This window comes from Carassius auratus, unplaced genomic scaffold (genome assembly GCF_003368295.1).
Source record: "Carassius auratus strain Wakin unplaced genomic scaffold, ASM336829v1 scaf_tig00020025, whole genome shotgun sequence".
NCBI lineage: Eukaryota > Metazoa > Chordata > Actinopteri > Cypriniformes > Cyprinidae > Carassius > Carassius auratus.
In genome coordinates, this window is record NW_020525002.1 from 91,017 (window position 1) to 97,682 (window position 6,666).

At 33.1% G+C, this 6,666-nt stretch overlaps 1 long non-coding RNA gene across 1 annotated transcript; it reads right to left on the reverse strand.

Annotated features, from left to right (window-relative positions):
- Nucleotides 1–1,203: 1,203 nt before the first annotated feature.
- Nucleotides 1,204–4,056, reverse strand: LOC113076342 (uncharacterized). Its single transcript, XR_003281162.1, has 3 exons — nt 3,945–4,056; nt 2,689–2,878; nt 1,204–1,936 (listed from the first exon to the last, which is right to left on the reverse strand). It is a non-coding gene; the product is annotated as an uncharacterized LOC113076342 (long non-coding RNA).
- Nucleotides 4,057–6,666: the final 2,610 nt, after the last annotated feature.

The window sequence follows — 6,666 nt, forward strand, 5'->3', positions numbered from 1 at the left end:
TTCAGTGCTTTGCATAACTTTTTCATACAGTAACATTATCCTAAACCTAACCTTGACCTTAAAGAGATAGTTCCCCCCAAAATAAAATCCTGTCATCATAAACTCCAAACCTGTATGAATGTTTTTATTTAATTATTATTATTTATTTTATTTTTTCTGTTGAGCACAAAATATATTCTGAAGAATATTGGCAACCAGACAGTTGACAGCAGCCATTGACTTCCATAATATGGAGTAAATACAGTGCAAATGCAAGACAGTAACTCATTGGCTGCATATGCAACATGAACCAATCAGCTTCTGCCGAGTCATTTAACTCTCTGAATATCATCAGTTACATTAATAACCCATCACTCTGATGTGTTTCATTCCTGAAATATGCATATACATCTATATATACTCTATAGAGAGAGGGAGGGTGATCAATGTACATGTACAACATGAGGTCTTTGTATTTTGGGGGATTTTTATTGTGGTCTTTAAAAACAATGTCTGTGGACTGTAATTTTTTCATTTGTGCGAGATGCTCATATATTTGTAGTTTTGATACCATTTCAGGTCCAAATGTTAATGATCTCTGTGCACATCATTTGCTGGGCAGAACTGCATTGTGTTAGATGTTTTATTCTAATATATGGATGATTGACAGCTGAAATCACATTGAATGTTACACTTGTTTTATGGGAAGCCCCTTACAAAGCTTTCAATTGCTGAATATTGAAATCAATCATAAACAACAAACATGACCATTTAGATTTAACTTTTTTACATATTATTTATATATTACAATATTAAACAAACTGTCATAATAATTCGTAAAGAAATGGAAACTCAATTTGTGCTGTTTGTGGCATAGAGAGCACACTTTCACTTCTAACAATTTTAACAACATTTTAAATTAATCTTTAATTAATTTTTTTAAATATATATATATATATATATATATATATATATATAGATATATATATATATATATATATATATATATATATATATATATATATATATATATATATAATTCTTTATAATTATGGTCGTTTTATGTTTTGTTTTGAAGCCAGATTCAGACGTGAGGACTAATGAAACTCTAGTTCAGACTGACGTCTCATCAGCGTTGGGTTCTGTGTGTGTTTGTGGCGTCTGAACATCTCTGAGATTTTCTCTGCAGACCAAACTACACAGAATAGAGTCTGAAAACACTCTCAAACTCATCAAACAGTAAGATATTAACAACCATGGATAGACATATGCATATAAATAAAAGAAATTCACACAGATGAAGAACATGAAAGGTAAGTACATCAAAACAAATGTAAGAATAGCAACAGTGAGCACTGAACTGTTTTTTCTGACAGGAGTGGAAGAGGCTTTACAGCTGATTGTAGATGATACAGCCATTAAGATCAGAGGAACTAAACTTGTGCTGAGACTGAATAATGACATGTTTGCATCTTGTGAATGCGGGAAAAGAAATAATGCACTCACTATAGAAAAAAAAAGCACAAGGATGGAGATTATGATGTAACAGGGCAGTGAGAAAATACGAGCAGACCAAAGCGGATATTTCAGAGTCACAATCCCCTCCAGAGCCACCAGCTGATGCAGATGAAAACCACACCAATATAATCCCAACCAAAACTGAAAAAGCTCAAGGATAAAGGATCTGAATCTTGTCAGTATACCTGCCAGTATATATAGATGAAGGGGTAATTGTATCAGGTCATTGAGGAGGAGGAGGAGGATGAAGACTGAGATTCGGCCTCTGATCTTTCTGTGAAGGTGCAGAAGACGAAAAGCCCAAACCAGAGCTGGAAGACCCACACAAACACTAGTGATGAAGAAGATTATGATTCTGATTTGTGAAGAATCATATCGTTTTTCATTAGGGACATTATTGTCATGAATCTGTCTGGTCTGATTTTCACCGTTCATGTTGCTGAAAGAAAAAAAAAAGTTTTATTTTATTTAATATTGAGTGATAGTGTGAATTATTCAAAACATAGCTGTTTCATACATTTACAGCATCTTTAATGGAAATGACTTGCTCTAATTAATCATGGTTACACTGTTATATAGTTAAATCAGAGCTCAGTGAATTTTTTTTGTAATCTTTTTTTAAATCCATGCAGGCCAGATCTGGGTCGAAACTGTTTGCTGTCTGGGTATATTCTATTAAATATTTTAAAGAAATGTTGATAACTAGGAAATATATAATAATAATTTAAATAGAAAAAAACTAAACATCAGTGGTGATCTGTTTGTCTGTGTTTTTCGAGTCAGGTTGAGTCTGAGAATGCAGTGTACTTGGTGTGCTCAGACTAATGCTAGTCAGCTAGTCATGTTCAGTTATACTCTAATAAAACAGTTATTTGTAACATAAATCTATGTTGAGTTAACCAACTATTTTAACTGTTTTCCATTATTCTGAGATATAAAATAAGTTATGTTGTGTTTCAGTGCTTTGAATTATTCTCACAGTAAAGAATGTAATTCCAGTGGAATATGAGATATTTTTCGTTTAACCTGTTTCTATTGTCATTTTCACATTATTAGAAAAAAATAAATAAATAAAAATTCAAGAACCTACAACACAGCACTGATAAACCTGGCAGATCTTCATTAAGAGAAGTTCTTGTAATATTACTTTCACATTAAAATCTGCATTAAATCAGACAGATGAGATCTTACCTGAATGAAACTGAAATGTGTTACAGTCGTTGTCTTCAGTTCAGATCACTGTGGTTCAGTTTATCTTTGTCTCTCAGGAGCTAATGATGTTTTCTCATCGGTCAGCAGTTGGTCGATGGTTAGTGGTTAAAGCTCAAAGTGTCTCTGTTCTCATCTCACTGCCCACACTGTTGTTCCAGAGTAAGTTTTCCTTGTGAAAAATAAGGACAATAATGAAATGTTTTAATCATTTTTAATCTGAGAATTCAAGAACAAGTCGTTGCCAGTCATGTTTAACATTTGTGACTGATGCCAGTGATTGAATTATGTGTTAACTCTCTAATATCATTCATCCATTTAGTATTTTTATTTTCTCATTTATTTATTATTTTTTTTTTTTTAAGTTAAATGGTTTTACTATTTTTTTTTCTGCAAAGAAAGTAAAATCAATTAAAAATGTCAGGGATTCATCGCATTTTAAAGATGTTATCAATAATTAATTTATCTTAATTTACAGTATAATAAAAATGTAAAAATTAGAATGAACCTTTTGGCCTATATAGAATACAGTCTATTTATATTTTATTTTTAATTATTATTATTATTTTTTTATTATTATTTTTTGCCAATTAGCTTCATTTGTTATATGTTAAGATGTATCATGTTGTAGTTTTTTTATTTCTATTATTTATTTATTTATTCTAGAAATTACAAGAAATGTTCAGTTTCAAAAATCCTTTTGAATGCAGATCCATATTGTGAGAGGATAATAAAATAAATAAATAAAAAACAAATAAGAATTGCTTTATGTTACAACTGTGCTATATAATTAAAACATATTGTATATATATATATATATATATATATATAAACATAAACATATAATATAATATAATGCGTGAGATGGGTCACATCAGCAGGGCCCTCATTAACATGGGACACATGTGCTGAATATCTCTGAAGTAAACTCATCCCAGAACAAAACCTGTTATGTTCAGAGAATGGGTTGCTATGGCTACATACTCTGAAAGTTATTTCAGTTTTTGGAGCCAAAAGTTGTATTATCTGTTTACTTATAAACTAACCCAGGCATGTCACATAACCTGATTTCAGGAATACACAGTTCATAACAAATTAATGACTTAATTAATTTCATCAAAATAAAATTGAGCATATAAACTCCAGACACTATGTCGGAGTAATTAAACTAAATTGTTTGGATATATGGTTGTTCACACACATATTTTATCTTATAGATCATAATCAGATTCCTTTACCTGTGAGAATGATCAGTCCCAGCAGACACTTATAAGCACTTTCTTGTTTCTGTCAGTCTTTCTCTCATTCTGTATTTATAACTCTTCATTTAAACATCATCACCTCATCCTGTGGCTGTTAACTTCCCCAAATCTCACGAACTGACCATTGAGCTGCATTTCTCTCACACTACACTGAAACTCAACTGCTATTTTCAGAAGTCCCTCTCTCCACCAATCACTAATGGCTGAGGTCAAAATTGTTGACTGTTGTCAAAACACATCACGGAGTGTGAAAACTCAGTTTCCTTTTTCTTTGGTGGGTTTCCTTTCATATCGCTACAGTTGCTACAAAAAAAAAAAAAAAAAAGACTGTTAGTTTCATTGGTAAATTTGTTGTTAAATTTAAGTTGTTAAACAAAGCTAAAAGATTCAAATTAGTTGATTCAGGTTTGTTTATAAGAGTTGAAACTAAACTCTACAGTAAAATGTCTGTAGGATCAGGAATGATAAACTTGACGTAAAGTGTGATTCTGTGCATGTACCCTTTCATTTTTTTCTTCTTCTTCTTCTTCTTTTTTTTTTTGTTGCACATTTGAGTATTTGTTTTCCCAACAGTGCACATTTGGAATATATCCTTTAAATGAAATAATCAATTTCAACTCATGGAGTCTTTATTAATGAGCTGATGTCATTTATCAAATCTGTTTAGTAAGAGTGGTAGCATACATCTTTGGATTCGTGTCCTTCAGTCATTTTGCAATGATTGGAGTCTTTAGCCAGGAGGTTGTGTCACCAGATGGTTATTTAACCATAACACTCTTCTGTTGGCGGGTCAGCAGTGGTAGCCAGAAACTACTCACTCCCTCCTGGCAGCTCAACTCCTCACTCCTGCTCTAAATCCAACAAGATCTCTCTGCTGCCTCCCCCAGTCTTCACACTGCCTTTTTTCTCTCAGTCCCCTCAGACTAAAGTATGTCATCAGCTTCCAGACTGACTGGGCTGGGAAGCCCCTGCATCCCACCTCAACTGGGTACAACCATGTCTGACAGTTCTACCTCAAACGCTCCAAAAGCAGAGCTGTTAAAATCATCAAGGACTCCATCCACCCCAGTAACCATCTTTTCACTTTGCTGCCATCTTGGAAGCGCTTCCATAGCCTGATGGCAGTTTCTTCCCCGAGGCCATCAGGCTAATAAACTCAAAACCAGCCTCTTAACATCTTCATGTTTCCACCTTATATTTAGTTGATCAGTGAGATATTCATCATTATCTACCTCAAATTGACATACTGACAGTGTCAACCTGTTTGCACATTTGCTTCTGGAACATTCTTTATATTTAAAACTACAGTATACATTCATGTACATTATTTTGTATACTACTGTATATTTAATTTTACAATATACATTTACTATATTAATATACATACTTTTTATATTTTATTCTTATATTTTTATAGTTTACTTTTATTTCATTCTTTCATACTTATATTTATGTATTTTTTCATTTGTGTTGTATTCTTTAATAATTGCACTGTCCATGGAGTGGACCCTACTCATAATTCACTGATGTTTATATATGCTCTATATAATTGTGCATGTGACAAATAATCTTGAATCTGTCAGTCCTTTACAGTCCTGCACCAGGTCTGTATAGCATTCAGACTTCCTTTCCATTTGCGCCCCAAGATTTAACTTCCTTGCTGATGTCTTCAGATGTTGCTTCAATATATTCACATAACTTTATTTTCTCATAATGCCATTTATTTTGTGAAGTGCACCAGTCCCTTAGGATAGGATTGTCTGATCATCTGGCAATCTTTTTTGATATGCATATACCTGTTGCTAACACTGCCTCCTCTAATATTTTGACTTATCGGAAGTGGAGATCAGTTGATCCTTCTGATTTCTCTGTTTTTATTGACTCTTCATTAAGTTGTTTTACTCCATCTGACCCTCTGGAGAAAAAGGATTTCTATGTTAAATTCAGCTCTCCTATCTGGCCTGGATTTATTTGCTCCTCAGAAGTCACGCTCTGTTTCATTTGTACGTCCCGCTCCTTGGTATAATGAGGACTTGTGTATGATGAAAACATCTTGTCACAGAGTGGAGCGTAGATGGCGTATCTCAGGTCTGACCGTCCATTATCAAATGTGGAAAGATTGCTTACAAGCATATAAGGCTGGAATTGTGTCTGCCAGATCTGACTATTTTTCTAAAATGATTGATGACAATCAGGGTAATTCTAGACAACTTTTTAATTCAATTAACAAATTGTTGAATCATAAAAACTGTTTCTCATGTTACTGCTTCTGATCATCTCTGTAATAAGTTTCTGGATTTTTTTGTCACCAAAGTTGAAAATGTTCGTAGAGATTTTTGTACTTCTACTTTACTGTCTTCTACTGCTGTTCATATTCCTTCTTATTCTGGTACTAAGTTGTCTAAATTCTGTACAATAGACTCATATTCTCTTTTAGCAGAGGTTTCAAAAATGAAAGCAGCCACTTCTTTACTAGATCCCATACAATTTGGTCTGTTTAAATCATGTTTTGCTTCTTTGTGTCCCTTTGTTTTGAACATTATAAATGACTCTCTGTGTACTGGGGTTGTAACAACAACGTTTGAAACCGCTGCAATTACCCCAGTGCCTAAAAAGTCAAATATTGACTATGAGATCTTCACTAATTTCCGTCCCATATCTAATCTCCCTTTTTTTGCTAAACTTTTGGAACGAGTGG